This window comes from Protopterus annectens, chromosome 1.part1, assembly GCF_019279795.1.
Source record: "Protopterus annectens isolate FY-2018-M chromosome 1.part1, PAN1.0, whole genome shotgun sequence".
Taxonomy (NCBI): Eukaryota; Metazoa; Chordata; order Ceratodontiformes; family Protopteridae; genus Protopterus; species Protopterus annectens.
The window spans coordinates 43432076-43450621 of NC_056726.1; the positions used below are offsets into that span (position 1 = coordinate 43432076).

General features: G+C 41.5%; 1 protein-coding gene across 4 annotated transcripts in view; it reads right to left on the reverse strand.

The window, feature by feature from the left end:
• ARHGEF10 (Rho guanine nucleotide exchange factor 10) overlaps positions 1-18546 on the reverse strand; it is a 2254368-nt gene that overhangs the window by 1204937 nt on the left and 1030885 nt on the right. The gene's annotated exons all lie outside the window — the stretch shown is intronic.

Here is an 18546-nt window from a genome sequence, read left to right on the forward strand (position 1 = left end):
AGCTACAACAGAATGGCATTAAATATACTGTTCCCAAAGATATTGCCAATATCCTGGCAGATCGATTTAGTGCAAACTTTACCCCCCTCTCACCCCCTATGGGCCAATCTCAATACCAAAAGATTGTCAAATTCCGGTAATCATGACCACATAGGTAGAAACTGCACTCTCCAAAACTAAGAATACAGCATCCATGGGACCAGATGACATCCCGGGCTGTGTACTACATGAAGTACAAAATGAGCTGGCACCTCACCCAAGTGTCATGTTTGATCATAGCCTCACCTCAGGCTTCGTGCCCACTGAGTGGTGCACAACTACAGTTATCCCACTCCACAAGTGGGGATCCACCTTGGATCCCAGGAACTACCGACCCATCAGTCTGACGAGCCTGATCTGCAATCTGCAAGGGCATGGAACGCATTATCATGGAACTTATAAACAAAGACATTGGCAACCTTCAAACACTGGACCCCACCCAGTTTGGGTTCGTGGAGGGCCGATCTTGTCTCCTGAACCTGACTGACTTCTTCGAATCAGTCTCTAGAGCTGTGGACGAGGGTAAGGCAGTCCACGCAGCCTATCTGGACCTCGCCAAGACCTTCGACACCATCCCCCACTCTGGAATCATAGATAAACTTACTAAGCTGGGCATAAATCCCTACGTCACTTGATGGGTTGCCAACTGGCTTAATGACAGAACCCAGACTGTAAAAGTAGCCGACTCCAAATCCAGCTCCAGACAAGTGACAAGTGGAGTACCTCAGGGTTCAGTCCTGGGACCGCTCTTGTTTGGCATCTACTTCTCTGAAGTACAGGCCAACACTAAGGGACTCTGGCTAACAAAGTTCGCAGATGACAACAAACTGAGAGCCATTAATGAATCCCCAAATGATGTGGATATTCTACAAAAGGGCCTCACAGAAACAGATGCTTGGTGCCAGAGCCAGGGGCTCTGCTGAATGCCAAGAAATGTATAGTTATCCCATTTGGGAAAAAACATGTACCCATGAATTACCACATAGGTGGCAGTACACTAAACACCGAAATTGTGATGACAAACTTATGGACACAGGTGGACAGTGGTCTCACCTTCAATAACCACATCGCCACAACAGTCAGGAAATCCTTCTATGTGGCACACCTCATCACTAAGGGCTTTTCATCCCGGAAAAAGGAGGTCATTTTCCCACTGTACTCATCCCTCATTAGACCCATTATTGAGTATAACACCCCGTTTGGTATGTACATCACAAGACATCTGCAACAGATGGAAAGGCCGCAGAAATACCTCACTAAAAGTATCACAGGCCTAAAGCAGATGCCATATGCTGACCATCTAGAAAAACTCTAGCTATACTCTGTGGCATATCGTCTACTCAGAGGTGATCTCTGCTTAAAATAAAAGGCCATGTCAAACCCTAAGCTGTTGGACATGCTCCACTTAAAGAAATCCCAATCCCTCAGAGCCACACGCTCCAGGGATCTAAACCTTGTCATCACAATGAACAAAGCATGCTGGAGGGATAGGTTCCTGACCCAGAGACTCCCAGACTCTGGAATAGACTGCCCATACATGTCAAGCAGAGCGCCTCCTTGGCCCTCTTCAAAAGAAACCTTGATGATTGGATGGGAGATAGGAAATTCACCCCGGGGATCATGTTGGTCGCCCTGCTAGACAGGAGTCCAGGGAAGTAAATATTGTGGGAAGAAATATCCAGGGAATTGTTATGGCTAGGCTTGTATAGGCCCTAGGGCCGATAGCCTAGTACCAACCTATGAACCTATAATGGTCTTACTTATGAGATGCACAACATAGAAGGCTTTCCTTACCACTGTAGATACATGGTGATTGAAGTTTAGGATGCTATTGACCTGTGTTCCCAAATCTCGCACCACTGAGTTTGAGCTTAGGGGGGGTGCTGTCAATACTGTAATTGCCAAGGGGGATAATAATGCACTTTTTTGCGTTTAGTTTTACTCCGTGGCTTTGGCACCAATCATTTGTCTGTGTTAGCCCCTTTTGTAATATATTAACATTACTGGGGGACTCAATAATTGTGTCCACTTTGCAATCATCAGCAAACCTGGCCATCTTCTTTCATCTGGACTTCTGAGAAATAGATTCCAAATAGTACAGAACCTGGCACAGAAATTTGTGGTACACCCTTGATACTGGTAGAGGTGGACTCCCCATCTTTGACAGTAAGCATTCTGTCAGTGAACCAGTAGACTATCCATCTAGTGATGTATGGGTTAATTCCCAGCTGGGAGAGTTTCTCAATGATACCTGAGTGGGGGATTGTGTCAAAAGCCTTGACCAAATCAAGATATATGGTATGTGCTGTTTTGCCTTCATCGAGAGCTTTGGTGACATTCTCAAAGAGGTCCACCAGGTTTAATAAGCATGAACTGCCCTTAATGAAGCCAAACTGGGTTGGGTCAGGAGTTTGAAGGTTGCCTATATCTTGATTCTTTCCATGGCATTGCAGATAAGGCTGGTTAGGCTTATGGGTCTATAGTTCCCAGAGTTGATTGATGGACCCCCTTTGTGCAATGGGATTACTGTTGCCATTCTCCACTCTACTGGAACAAAGCCAGAGCTTAGGCTGTGGTTAAAGGGAGTGCCAAGTGGTTCCACTAGGTCTTGTTTTAGATTGTTTAGTAAGTAGCCTAGGATGTTACTAGTCCCATACAGACCATGTTTTTGACCTTGGGGAGGGTGGACATGCCCTGCTGGTTGGAGATACTGGGCAGAGGACTAGTGCCAGGTTTGCTTTGTGGTATGACTGGTGGGGACAGGGGTGTGAGGTTTGCACCAAATCTGTCAGCTAGCAGGTTGGCAATTTCCTCAGGTTTAGTATGAGTGGTACAGTCTACTATACGTTCAGCACATAGCTGGGCATTCCTTTTTAGATTTTGCACATTTGGATGTAGCTAAAGAGTGCCCTATGATTACCCATAGCTAGAGATGCTAATTTAGTCTTGCAATTAGCTTTAGATGACTTTACAAGTTATCTGAGTTGCTTGTTCAAGTTGTGGAGGGTATTTTTCCTCTGCTGTGTAACTCCCCTCTTTTTCTTAGATAACAATTTCTTCCTCTTGTTAAATAACCTATTTATACTTGAGGTCCACCAGTGTGGCTTGTTTTTTTGGGAGGACCTGGTTTTGATCCAGTCTAGTACATCCGTGTCTATACAGTTGTTTAAGTGGTTGTACAGAGCATTTGTGTACTCATCTGCACAGGAGTCATTACTGGCTATGTTAGCAGGGGGTTTGAAACTTTATACCATCACTTAGTAGGCTGTAGTTTGCTTTGGAGAAATGTTTCATTTTTTTTTTTGCTTTTGTGAGGGTGTCCGATTGTTACTTCAAACGAGACAGATTTATCGTCTGACTTTACCAGGGAGGGCAACACAATAGTGGGTAGTGCAGTGACTCCCCACGTTGGTGAGTACCAAGTCCAGGACACTTGAACTCCTTGAAGGGTTGCAGACTAACTGTTCCAGGGCATTTGTATTGACAAAGTCCAGGAGACTCAGGATGAACATGTTTGTGCTCATGTATGAAATCTCCCATGACCAAAGTGGGAGAACCACTTGTACCAAGTCAACTTGACCAGAGTTGTATAGTGAATGACTCTAGCATCTCCGGGTAGGCAGTGTGCTTCTCTTGGTTCATGGTGGGGGACCTCTAGCTAGCTATAATGTGCTAGGGCGTTTTACCTATAGTTAGTTGGACCTGGAGTAGCTCAAGAGAGTCGTACTGTTTAACCAGTCTCAAGGTGTATATGGCTTTAATGAAGATGGATATACCTCCACCTTTGGTTCGTTCATGCTCATTTTGGGGTCTAAACATGTGGAAGGCATTGTAGCCTTGCATGGTAGGGGTGCTCTCTGCGGCCTTGAACCACTACTTATTTTTTCAGTTTTAGCAGTGGATGCTTTGGATTTCAGCAGAATCTCTTCAAACCTCTGTCAAAATTCGTGAAACGTAGTGTAGATCCAGTTAAAAAAAGTGCAAACTCGTGCAAATGCAAGGCTGAACTACAAATGAGAATAAACACTTTTAAGCTAAACTACCAATGGGAAAGCACACAATGAGCTTTGTAATCTTCAACTCAGATGAGGCTCAGGCTACAGACTTGTGCCCCAAGAGTGCAGACAGGGCCCTCTTAACATAAGACGACTGAAATAGTGCTCAAATGTTACAATACAGTCTAGATTCAGCAGATCTGAATCTAGTCTATGCTATATGCATGGTTCTTAAAGCAATAGAACAGCCTTTTTTTAAGTGCAGAAAATACAGTAAAATGAGGCAGCAAAATGATAAAATACAGACAGCAAAGTGCAAAGGAAACTCAAAAAGTACTTATTTTTTCGATGTTAGCAGTGGATGCTTTGGATTTCAGCAGAATCTCTGCAAACCTCTGGCAAAATTTGCCAAAAGTAGAGCAGCAACTAGCAGGCAAGTTTAAAGAGGTCCGTGTGGATCGGTGCTCTACCCAAGTGAACAAATGCACACAGCGAAACAAAGAATTGTATAAATAAATAAATGAATGAATGAATAAATTATTTATTTAGATCACCAGCTGGTTGGTGCAGTGATAGGGCTATAGACATGTTGCAAATTACTCTGTTTTGTTTCTGCTGACACAGTGACATCCCAAACACTAAATACCCCAGATTAGTCAGTTAAAGATGAATGATAACTTGGTCATTTCCTTTAAGCAGCTGCAGCTAGCTGGCTGTGCTGTTTGTTGTGCTGTGTCAAGACCTAACAGAGTACTGGTGAGAAGGGAGAATGGCTGAGAGACTGATTTTGCTTGTGTCTTGCATTCAGTCACAGTTTTTACTGCATGACACGTGTCTGGCAGTTCACGGTTTTTAACTGTGCAGCTTAGAGGATGTTGGCACTCAAACAAAGTGACCAAGCTGGTAAAAGTTAGCTGATGAGTCAGAAGTCAGCATTCTTCAGGAACAAAGCTAGACAGCAACATCTCTGGATGGGGATGCTGCAGTGGGTAGGGGAATATAAGTGAGTGTTTTACAGAAAATGACAATATGTGAAAGAAGTTAGCTGTATAACACACTGAAAAATACAGTACAACTATCTAAATCCTTTTACTGCTTAAAATTGGCTCTGGGTGATTTATTCACATTGCCTAAGGTTGATGTGATGCCACAAGCCCATGTAAAAATGTGAAAAAGGAGGTTGACAATGATGATGATGAAGATGTTGTATTTGGTTAGCTGTTTCCAGCTCACTTACAATGCCTACAGTAATGCAGATTTATCTTGGGAGTTCACATTCTGTGTGTTCAAAATATTACATCTAAGCTAAAAAGACTGTACAAGTTTTTTTTTTCTTTTGGCTCAACTGAAAAAAATGCATGCACTCTAAAAGAGCCTGGGAATGCAAGTAAAGTACTGACACTGCAGGTTATGTTCCATACCGCAATGAGCTCTGACACTGCCTATGACACCTGTTTCTGACTTTTTGATATCCTCTTCCAGCCACTTCCTGAGACTGTTTTATATGGGATATTATTTCGCTATTTATTAGTAGCGCACTGCCTTTCACTTCTCTTTGAATGTTTAAACTTTACTGAGATGATTAACACTGTGCATTCCAGCATCATCCTTTTAACCTGTTATATCTTCTGAGAAAAAAATGAACAAAGATAAGTATTAAACCTTATTTATAATGGGCTAATATATTGGCTAGGCTTATAAGGGCCTCTGGGCCAGTAGCCTAATAACTTGCTATGATCCTATGACAGATGTAAGCATTTGTTCAGCTATCAAACTACTCTAACATCTAGCTTCAGTAAGTAAGCTCTACGCACATTATGTACATCAAACCACCACTACTCTAAGGTTGGCATAATGGTTAAAGTGTTTGGGTCGATATCACATGGTCAAAAGCTAATAATAGCGAATGACCACAACTTTGAAAACACCGGAACTCGAAGTTGCAATATATATACATACCAACTCCAAGATCGCACTACAGTGAGGAAAGGGCAAATACCCCTAGCTACACTGTAGTGCGACCCCACAATAACAACTTTGTGTTCCAGTGTTTTCAAAGTTGTGGTCATTCATTATTATCAGCTTTCAACCACATGATATAGACCCAAAGTGTCTACCTTACAAACACAAGGTACAGGGTTTGATTCTCACATGGCCCACAAGAGCAATTAGCCTACTACTAATCTATGAACTTATGAACCTATTATACTGAGGTAGTTAAGAAATCCTCATCTAAACATCCTAATCACCATGCCAACAGACTTCAGCCACAATTTCCTGCTACCACATGTATGCTCAAAGCAGCCACACTTTCCTTCCTCACTTACTCCAGGGTCACCAGGGTTACAAACGTAAAACCTTAAAGTCCACAAAGTCTGCATCCACCCAATGGAATGTTCTTGTTACTGGGTCTCCATAGTTAGGCATCTCTATCCTCAGTAGTTTGGACAAAAACAGAGGGACAGTGAGCTGTCTGTCTAGTACCAGGATTGAAGACGTGAAAAGGACCCTTAACTCATGTCAGTCCTGATAAGTACAAGTATGGCCTAGTGGTTGCTCATGTGGGAGTGAATGATCTTAGGAGATCCACTAAGTGATTCAGAAAAATGTGATGGAGCTATGCATGTGTCTGAGGCAGGGAAGATAGCAGCAATGTTTGTCAAGCATTCCTTCCACCCCTCTCACCATGGCTTTTACCTACTAGCTAACACTTTTACTACCCCATAGTGCCTTTTTTAGGCAGAGTCCATCTCCTGGACATCCTAACTCAGCAAATTCTAATTCAGACTATTTCAAGTTGTCACTGTTCAGTGGCAGGTGCCCAACCAAAAGCATACTTGAGTTTGTAGCTGTCCTGATTCTTGTGCACATTCATATCTGTACAGTTACTGAAACTGGTTTCAGTGTATAGACAGCACACCCTCTGTACCCACATCTAGTGCATATCACTTCCTCACCCAATGAACATTGTGGGAGGAGGGTCCATATTTAGCTGGGGTCATATTATGTGAAGGCAAATCCTTGATGACCCAACTGTAGAATATAGGAGTCCAAATTACACTTAAACTAACTACAGAATTACTGCTAACTACAGACGCACCTCCATGTCCCCACCTGGCCATGACAATTAAACATTTTCTGGATCTCTACACCATTCTACTTCCCGACTGCCAAACCTACACCCTTAGTGATAAACATGCTCAGCATTTCCTACCTTTTTGTCAACACCAGCTCCATTGAGCACATTTCCATCCTTTCCACTAGAGGCTCTAATGTCCTTGACATTGACATTGACCTTACCAATATAGCCCAAGCCTGCACACCACTCTGTATTTCCATCTCCTTGACCATGAATTTGTCTATTTGTCTGATCATAAATCCATGTTCTTCCTTAAAAACTATGGGACCCCTCCTACAAATCCTACTGCGTTTAGGGATTTCTTCACAACAAACGTGTTACTGCTCTTAAGGACCTGTAAAACCTCACATCATGGAACTTAATCTCTATTAACAAATAAATAGGAGTCAATAGGTGGGACAAATTCCTGACACAATGCATTCCCCCACTGCCACAACTACCTCTTTTAGCTTCGACTTCTACTTTGAGAAGGCTGTCTGTATCCATGCAAAAAAGAGTGGGAAATGTAAGAGCATGACCATAAGGTGGAACTCCTGCGTTAATAAATTGCACAATAAAAGGAAGGAACCACTTACTACTAATAATAAAGGTTCCACCTCTAATCACAAAAGAGTCCTGAAGCAGGATAGCAACAGCCTCAATTGCATCATTAAGAAACATACGGCTGAATATGAACTTTGAGTTTCTCTTGATAAAGACAGCCATAAAGTTATCTTCACTATGTTAGTAAACTTATAAGTATCACTGTGAGTTGTTTTACAATACCATGTACTCTGATCTTGAGTCAAAAGGCAATATCTAAGCTGATACAGTAATCCTCAAATTTACACCGCCTACCCATTCTGCTGTTCACCTATTTGCAAGTCATCCTCCCACCCCCCAAAAAAAATCACCCATGATTAAGTCCTGTTGGCCTTATCCAAAACCAAGAACATTATATCAATTGGTCCTGACAACATATTGGGTTGCCTCCTTATCAGCACCAAATACAGGATGTGTGAACCTCTCCTTAACATTTTTAGTCTCAAGCCTTTCTACAGGATATGGTCCTGATCCCTGGAAAACTGCCACTGTAATATTACTGTATAGAATCAAACCCACCACCAAGCCATGTAATGATAGAGCTACTGGTTTCACAAGTATTACATGTAAGGCAACTGAGTGCATGTTCAGATTCATTAACTTAGGCATAGGTAATCTATTAGTGTTATTCTCTAAAACTATTCCAGCTTTGTCAAAGTCACATCTTGGATCTTAAACCTGGTTAGCTTCTTATAAATGGTCACCAAAGCCATGAACAATGGCTATTCTGTACATCTCAAATATCCTGACCTCGTCAAAGCTCTTACTACAATGCCCAAACTGGCTTTATTGATAAGCTTACACAACTTGACATAAATGCTTATTCTGTCTGCTGGATATCTAATTGTCTGTCAAGATGAAATGGTATAATAAAGGTAGCCAAGGCTTCCTCTCAAGTAAGAATGTCACCATTTGCATCCCACAGGATTCAGTCACAAGTCTTCTTCTTTCCAACATTTAATTTTCAAATATTTAGCCTCAGGGTCAAGGCCTATGCCTAACTAAGTTTTCTAATAACTGTAAATTGGAAACAATTATGAGCTCTGCTTTGGATACTCTAGATAAGTCAACAGGGGTTTGACTATGACAACTCCAGGTGTAACAACCACTGTCTCGAATTTCTAAGAAATGTCATGTGATTCTATCTGAGAAACAGAAATTCCACCACCTTATGTCACATTAATGATACTCTCTACCAAGCTGACATATTTATTAGAGAGCTAAATTCTTCTATTAACAACACACTATCAGTTGACCATTATGTACCCACCATAGTAGGTAAATCATTCTACTTAGCCAGCTAATGTTCAAAGACATTTCCTCTAGATCAAAAGCAGTCATAGTCCTATTTATTCCTCATCAGTCCCATCAGGTAAAGCAATTCTCTAAGCAGATTTCCAACTCAAGAAACCCCAAAACATCTTGACCAAGAAACTTAGTTACTTATATAGACTGAGTATCCTCTCCCTGTACCTGGTCTCCTACAGATTCCATTGTGATGACCTATGGCTAGCATTTCATGTCATGAAAGATCCCGTCTTGTTCCATCTCCTCTACCTTTGCACAGCTAATGGCATGTGAAATACCCACACCAAGGACCTTTACTTTCATCAGCAAATAAATAGTTAATAGTGGGAGAGATGCCCAAAACAACACATTCCCATCTTTTGGAGCACACTTCCTCTAGACGTCAAACAATGAATGACTCAAGCCACTTCCATGGTCAGTTTTAATGACAGGATGGGTTTTCATAAAATCACCATGAGACAGCCTGTGTAGTCCTCTTTGAAAAGGCAGTGAGCAAAAAGTACAGTTGTGTACACTTACCATAAATGTAGATGTTTGAGTGTATTCACTGTTACAGTCATCACCTGTGGGTTATCCCTGCTGTGGTAGCCCTAGGCCAGCCCAAATACCAGAGTCAATGTTTTTCTGCATCAGCTTCTGTCACTTGTAGACTGACATCAGCTCGTCAGTTCTATAAAGCAAGGCAGCTGACACTATTACATCAGTTTTTCTTACTCTAACCAGTCAGAAGCCCAAGGAAATATGGCAAAGTGGACCTGGTGGTTAAAAACCACCCTAAGAAGCTTATGTCTCCCTAAGGAAAGAGGATATAAGGGGGAAGGAGGGAGGGAAACCAAAACTGCAACAGTGAATACACTCCAACATCTACATTTATGGTAAGTGTACACAACTGTACCATGTTCTTCGTGTTTCACTGTTGCAGTCATCACCTTTGGGAGGATTCCCAAAGCTGAGGAGAGGGGTGGAAGAGACCTAGGCATGGGTAAGCAAGCCCTGCAGAACTGCAGAAGCAAACCCTGCCCTAACCTTAGAGAAAAGAGGACGGTGGTAATGCTTTGTAAAGGTATGGACCGAGGTCCAGGTGGTAGCTTCCAAGATGTCCCTGGTTGGAACTCCTCTGAGGAATGCTGTGGAAGTGGAGGCTGCCCTAGTGGAATGGGTACGAATTGACTTAGGGGGTGGTTTCCCATGTAATCTATAGCAGAAATGGATACAGTGTGATATCCATTTGGAAATGGTTTGCTTGGAAATGGGCAAAGCTGACAAGAAGTTGGTCTGTTTTTCTGAAGGATTTAGTATGGTCCAGGTAGTATCTGAGCTGTCTGTGCATGTCTAGTGAGTGCAGAATTCTTTTCCCCTTGTTTTGAGGGTTAGGGAAGAAGGTGGGCAGATGAATGGCCTGATTGAAAGTCACATTAGATACCACCTTGGGCATAAAGGAGAGGTTAGTCCTAAGGGAGACCCCTTCTGCATGGAAAATGATGAAGGGCTTAATGGCCATCAGTGACTGAAGTTCTGAAACCCTTCTGGCTGATGTGATAGCTAGTAAGAAAGCAGTCTTCCAGGAGAGGTATTTCAGATTGGCTGAAGCAGCAGGTTCGAAGGGTGATAATATTAGTTTTTCCAAAACATAATTCAGGTCCTAGGCTGGCATGGGTGGCCTTCTGGGAGGTCTGACATTAGACGCCCCTCTGAGGAATTGTTTAATCAAAGGTTGTGGGAACAGGGGCTGGTCTGTATCAAAATGAGCTGAAATGCCTGAGGCATGAATTTTAACAGAAGAGCAGGAGAGGCCACTATTGAGTAACTCTGCTAGATAGTCCAGGATAAGAGGGACAGAAGGTTGTGAGGAACTGGTCCCTCTGGACTGGCTCCAAGAGCAGAATCTTTTCCATTTCCCTGAATAAGATTTTCTGGTGCTGGGCCTTCTGGCCTCTGTGATGATGTCTAGGACCTGCTTGCTTAGCAGGTGCCCCTTGCTTGCCTTTGGTGTAATAGCCATGCTGATAGTATGAGAGTCTGCAAGTCTGGGTGCAGCACCCCCCCCACTTGAGTCAAGAGGTTTGGGATAAGGGGAAGCTGCCTGGGAGGCGGTGATGTCAGGCTGCGCAGCAAGGGGTACCAATGCTGTCTGGGCCAATCTGGAGCAATGAAGATGGCCTTGGGTCCCTCCTCCCTTATCTTGACCAGTACCTTGGGAATAAGAGGCAGAGGGGGGAATGCGTACATGAAGAGGGAGCTTTACATCTCCAGCAACAATTCATTTTAATAGAAACCAGAAACTAGTTATGTGATGCATTCTTATACCACCTAAATAGTGGTGTATTGGTCTAAAGAAGAATGGATACACTAATATTAAAGTAGCTCATAGATAGGAACGTCAGCTTATTAATGTATGCATATCACCACAGTTCTGTTGAAGTAAGTGTGTGCTACGATCTACTGAGATGTCATTTGATAAACCTTGAATTGTAATGCTACACTACATGTATAAGTTGGGCAATATATATATAAATGTTGGCAATAAATGTGTTATAATTAGTATTAAAAACACTTTCTGTAACATTGTACAATCTGGTTATGACTTTAACGGTGCTAAGGCGTGTTGTCTCTCTCTTTCTCTGAATATATATATATTTAATAAAAACAACTTTCAAACCATAGGGTATGGAAAGCAAATGCTGTTGGCTCCATAAGGTAACCTAATCTATAAAAGTCAATTAGCTTCAGAATGTTTTGAAATGTAGTACAATTACTGGGTATACATGCATGCATATAATTTCAAGGTAAGAATTTCATCTTATTTTAGCACAACAGATACCAGTAGCTATGACTTTATTATATGTATATATGAGCACTATTCCAGAAATGTCCTGCCAAAATACCACTGACTACCAGTTTCCTATGCAAAACTAATAACAGCATTGACAAAATAGTTGGACAATTGACTGGGTACTCAGAGAAAATTCAGCTGAACTCCAGAGTAAAGCTTCCAGTGTTGCCACAGAAGGAAACTACTTGTAGAACCACTCCTACAGTAATTCCAAAAATATAAAGCCTTCGTAGGATTGGATGATTGCCTTTTCCAAAATGTGATTATTTAACTGTACTGTAAAATCTTTTGAGACAGGTGACCACACAGATAGCAAGGGGCTGTATTTTTTCTTTATGGAGCGAGACAGATAGAGAGAGACAGAGCAGGATACATTCCTATGGATAAGGTAATCATAACTTAATATGCATCTTAATGATCAAAAATTACTTTTATTGGCTGCAACTGGAAAAAAAGCTATGCTTTAATTTACCTCTTGCAAATACTTCACAACCCAAACATAACTGCAAAAAGTAAGCCCCATTTCTAACAACTCTGAATATACAGTATTCGTATAAGGAAATGTACATAACGTTACATAACATTTACATAAAACATTAGCAGATCTTTATCGTACATCCCCCTGCATAACTTTAAAGCAGCAGCAATGTATGACCTACAGCCATACAATTAATAACTTCACTATTAAAACATGAATGAATAATAAGTACAAACTTACAATAAAGACTAATTACTGTTTACCACAGTGATCAGACTGCACCAACCATGGGTAAATCCTGTGCACCCAGTCACAGCTGTGGATTACTGATAAAAATAAAGTTAGACTGTATCAGTTTCTTTTACCTTATTCTGTTCATGCAGGTATCACTACAGAGAAAGTGAAGTGACAATGCAACATGCATAGTTAGACAGATCTTTGGAAAAAAAGGTGCCCTCCATGCAATGGTTGCCTTCAGTTATTTTGCACAATAGTTATGTGCAAAACAGTAGCAACATGAACATAGCCACTTTATCAAATTTTAGTGATCTATTATCCAACACCAAACTGGAGTGTGGAACACTCAGTGGCTGTACATTTTTATTTATTTAATATTTGTTTACTGGGAACGTCCGAGTGGGACAAAGCCCATTTTCAGCAGAGGCCCTGGGTGAAGTGCTCTAGACACATGTCTTTGGAATGAGGGAGGAAACAGGAGCACCCAGAGGAAACCCACACGAATGTAGGGAGGACATGCAGACTTCGTACAGAAGGCACCCCAGCCGAGAATTGAACGAGAGAACATCTTGTTGTGAGGTGACAACACTAACCTCTGCACTACTGCTCCACCCATTAACATACTCTAATTAAAAAATTCACTTACATGTTTTGACAGAAATCAGTGAGGTTCAGAATAGAATGGAAACCTTTGTCCTTTTCAGGACCAGGAAGAATCAGTATTATACTCTCCACTCATTTTCTGAGTATGATATAGCCTCTTTGTCTATCTGAACACTTCCAATGAGATGGACTGGTCACTCAGTTTTGCACTTACTGGTACATGACCTTACACTCGAATAGCAGTGTGTAGAATCCATTGGTCCTGCTTTGATGGCTTTGCAAGTTAGGGTGAACTCAGCAAGTCACCTCTTGCTAACAACTGTAGTCCACCGTCAGAACTACTGTGTCACAGGTGATGGGTCATACTCCTGAATGGCTTTGCAGACATGAAAACAGACAGGAACTTGGCATCTGCCTGGCATTGTTGCTATAGTATGTCTTAAAAGATTTTGTTTGTACTGCTTGTACTGGAGCTTTTCTCCCTGGGCCTCCTCTAAAAAGGGACCTTTGTGCCCAGCCAGAATTACCTAGTCAACAAATGTAAAATAAAATAAAATAAATAAATATATTTCAGCTTCTTCCTGAAGTATCACAGGCTTATTCCTGTTTTGTGATTGGCCTTGGATAGAAGAGAAGAGAATTAAGAGGATGTAACTGAAGGGGGGTCCTATGCCCTTCTATGGAGGTGAGGGTCTTCCTCTTCCATGGGAGGTCCTCAATCAGGTTCAGGAAAACTGGCTCAAAATGTATTTCATGTTAAACTAGACAGCCAGAATGTTGTTAAGGAGTTCCTGATGACAAGGACAGTCTCAGCTACATCATTTTGTGCATGGATATGCCTGACCCTGCTGCCCTAACCACCATATCTGCATAACTGAATCTGCAGAAGCCTACAGGGTAACCCCCCCCCGCTAGTATTGGTTATGAATACAACCTTCTATAAATACAGATTCAAAGAGATCTTCCATCTTTTCCAGTGTCTGACCACTAAGGAGAAATGTAACCTAGACAGGTAAAATGAAGAGCTGAATGCTTCAAGCTCCTACGAGGTACAGGAATATACTCTTTCATCACAACTGCCCAGAGCTTTACACTGTTTCTCAGGCAGAGGGTAAAAAAGTGTCGTGGACCCTGGTACCTACGTTGGACTAAAGAGATCACATAGGGAACAACATCAGGATACTTAGTTAAACACTCACTCTAACCAGATGAGGAACTGTACAGACTATTTGCCTTCCTGAGGGTTACATCAGCAGGGTCTATATTAGAACAATGAAGTTTCAAAACTTCGAATGTTCTAATATCGACCCCTATTCAGCGAAAGCTAAAAACATCGAACATACAGAACAGTGAATTTTTTCCTAGGGAAGAAAATTCGCTGTTCCAAAATACATACACACAACACAAGCACACCAAACAAACAGCAATCAACACACATACACCTAAAATCTTACACCTAACCCTACACTAAACTATACACACACCACTAACTATCCACTTACTTTAACCCAAACCCTAACCCTAAGGTCCATCACTATCACACACTCACCTCACCCATGCCCTTACCATAACTCACCTACCCCGCCCTAACCCTCATGCCCACACAATCGCACACTTACCTGACCCGTACCCATACCTCTCAACTTGGAATCATCAAAAATTGGACAAGGCCCATGAAAAATAGGTACAAATCTGTATGCTGATTAACATCTAATTTGCATACATAATTATGTAACCCCACCCACTCCAATGGAATTGTGGGATACCAACTTTCAAACGCAAAGTCGCAAACTGAAGAACAAACAACCAAAATATGGCACCACATCATAGTCCCCCTGCAGCCATTCCAATGTCTCATTGCCTGGCTATTTCTCCCCATTTACCATAAACACTAATGTATGCATGCATACTGCTTTACTTCTACAATGATTATTTGGATTTTATTTTTACATTTTACAGGACAACAATGAAGAAACACTAATAGACCATCTGGTAAACAAAGCAATACAGTCTCACAATGAAAATAGGCTTGGCATTAAAACTTCTCTACCCTTGAAACTCACATTCATTGAAACAGCATTGAAACCCATACCATGTCTAAAGAAAATGCATCTGGCCAGTGGTGGATAAAGATTACCTTTGGGCTGTTTTCAAATCATTGGCCCCTTGCACACAAAACAAGAAACATACATGTGTTGTTTTCTTTGATACACCTCCCTGACTTTATTAACACTTGTTTTAAATTATATTCTTTGTATACTACAACACACTTGTTAGAGCGCATTTTAAATTTATTGTTTGAACATTTGTCCAGTAGGTTGTACTGTAGGCAATGAAACAATAATGACAAAACTGCCAAATTCAGAACATTTCCGTCATAAAAATCTACCTCCACACCTACACCATAAATAGAATGATAGTAGTGTAAGCCATAGGCATCTTGCACAGCATCTCACACTTATTTTCAATTTCATTTTTTTTGGGGGGGGCGACAAAAGGTCATAAACCAGGGACACATTTTAAACACTGCTTGTATAATTTTGTAAAGTTGCTAGAATAAAATGTTGTATTACCACCATGCATTTCACTGGCAAGTTTTTAACCCAGGACCCTATGCACTACAGTCAGAAAAACATACCACTATGGCAAATCATCAGCCTTCTGAAAAATAGGAAGACTTAAACTTAATGGCTATCATTTAGTGAACTAATTTCTCACTTCTCACCACAGCTCTCAACCTCTTAGCACAAAAAACCTGGGCAAAGCTACAATAATTGTCATTCTTTTATTTGAATTGTGACTTCATGACAAACCCAACTTATAGACTACATACATTGATGGGTAACATGATTTTCATTCATATTGCTGTCAGCTGCCCTCATGCCTCCATAAAGAAAAGAAACACTTTCACCACTAACTACCTCTACCTGCTATGCAGTACTCTGACAATGCCATGGAGTGACTCTGTAGCAAAATGTACACATACACACACACACACACACACACACACACACACACACACACACACACACACACACACACATGCACACACACACACATGCACACGCACACACGCACACGCACGCACACACGTGCACACACACACACAAAGATCCCATAGCCCTCACAGATAATAATGACACCACAAAGAACACAGTTCAACAAAAATGGACAAAATGTTATCTACTTTTCTTTCATTTTGGTACAGCATGGTGGTGAAATACTCTCTACAACTATCCCATTCCTAAGTAGTACAATAAAACGTCCAATTAAATGAAAACCAAATTAAATGTTATGCAGTTTCCAGTTACATACATTACAGCTTTGAACAAATCTTCCGCCCTCCATGTGAACTTAAGTCACTCCCGTATCCCAATTAAACCTCAACACACCATGATAGCCCTGGTAAAACACTTTCCCAAAGTAAAAAAAATAAATAAATAAATATATATATATATATATATATATATATATATATATATATATATATATATCACAATCAGAAATGAAAGATCAGCTATAAAACATGCATATCAGAGGGTATCTGGTGACCTGGTGATAAAATGATAGCAGTTTTAGTCCTGAAGAAAAAACAAGCAACCTATGATGGACTGCAGGACCAAAGGATATGTGCATTTCTCTACAGCAAACACACATACAGACATACACACACATATCCACTGAAAGAAAAGAAAAAAATAATACATTGTACAGTGTCCTGATGTTAGAATGATGGATGGAAAATGTTGAAGGTCTCTTACATCAACTAAAATTCCTTTGACAACTTTACACCAGTGGAATGTTTCATCTAAAGCTACAAAAATACAAAAAAATAGTTTTTTTTTTTCCAGGGGAGCAAGTCCCCCGCACACCTTCCCAACCCTTGCAACTCAGATATACCAATTCTGACATTACACTACAGTGAGGAAAACAAGAAATAAATCCAACGAGCGAGCATGAATGAATATATCCACTGCAGGCTAAGCCAGGAGCTTTCGAGCGAGAGAGAATATAAACACCTCTCCTTACTTGCATTATTCTCCATTGCTTACAGGCAGGCCGGTTGTTCACACTGTCCTCACTTACTTGCAGTTGAGCCAGGACTCCCAGGAGTTTATAAATCCAACAAGCAAGCGAGACTGAATATATCCATTGCAGGCTAAGCCAGGAGCTTCTGAGCGAGAGAAAATAAACCCAAGAGCGAGAAAAGCAGGCAGGAGCTACTATAAACCAGGCACGAGTGACACAAACAAGCTGCTCCCGCTCACAAAAGCATTTGATTTGAGCCTACATACGTGTGCGAGCTCAATTCCGACAGGCTGGTAGCCCTGACGGAGCTGACGTCATCGAGTGCGCGATGATGTCAGCAAAAATGTGAAAAAGAAAAAAAAAGAAAAAAATCGGAAATGAAGGGGTGCCACTCGGGAATCGTGGCACCCCATTTTTGGACCCCAAAACTCCGAGTAAGTTGGGACAGTTGGGAGGTATGCCCGTGCCCTAACCCTAACTCACCTAACCAGCCCTAACCCTCACGTCCACACAATCGCACATATACCTAATATGCGCCCTAACCCTAACTCACCTAACCCGCCCTAACCCTCACGTCCACACAATTGCACACATACCTAACCCGCACCCTAACCCTAACTAACCTAACCCGCACTCAATCGCACACTTACCTGAACCCGACCCTTAACTTTCCACCACAGCGCTGAAAATACAGAAGCAACAGAAACGGACAACCAAATTCTTTCCTTAGGAAAAAAATTTGATTTTCTGTTGCTTCGATATTTTCAGCTTGCACTGAATAGGGGTAGATAGTAGAACATTCGAAGTTTGAAACTTCGATGTTCTGATATAGACCCACATCAGCATTGGCTGGGTGTCAAAAAGCTTCTGAAATCACTGGTGCTAAAATCATGGACTGAAATTAAATGCCAAAAAATGCATTATTGTATCCTTTAGGAAGTCATCTATCCCAAGGAACTACCACATTAACAATAAATCCCTAACAGTTGACCCAGTTGTTTGGACTTTGAGAACTTATGAGGACAGTGACCTAGCTTTTCACCATCATGTGTCCATTGTCCTTCTATACTGCACAACTTATAAACAAAGGAACTGTATCTAGCTCTAGGAATAGCTTTGGTCCCCTTTACTCAGCCCTCATTAGGCCAGTCATTGAATAGGCAATTATCTGCCCAAACACATGCAACACCTGGAATGGCCACAGAGATACCTGGCCTAAACAACATATCCCACATGGACCAAGTCAAAGCCCTGTCACTATACTTGGTATCTCACAGACTGCTAAAAGTTGATCTGTGTCTCG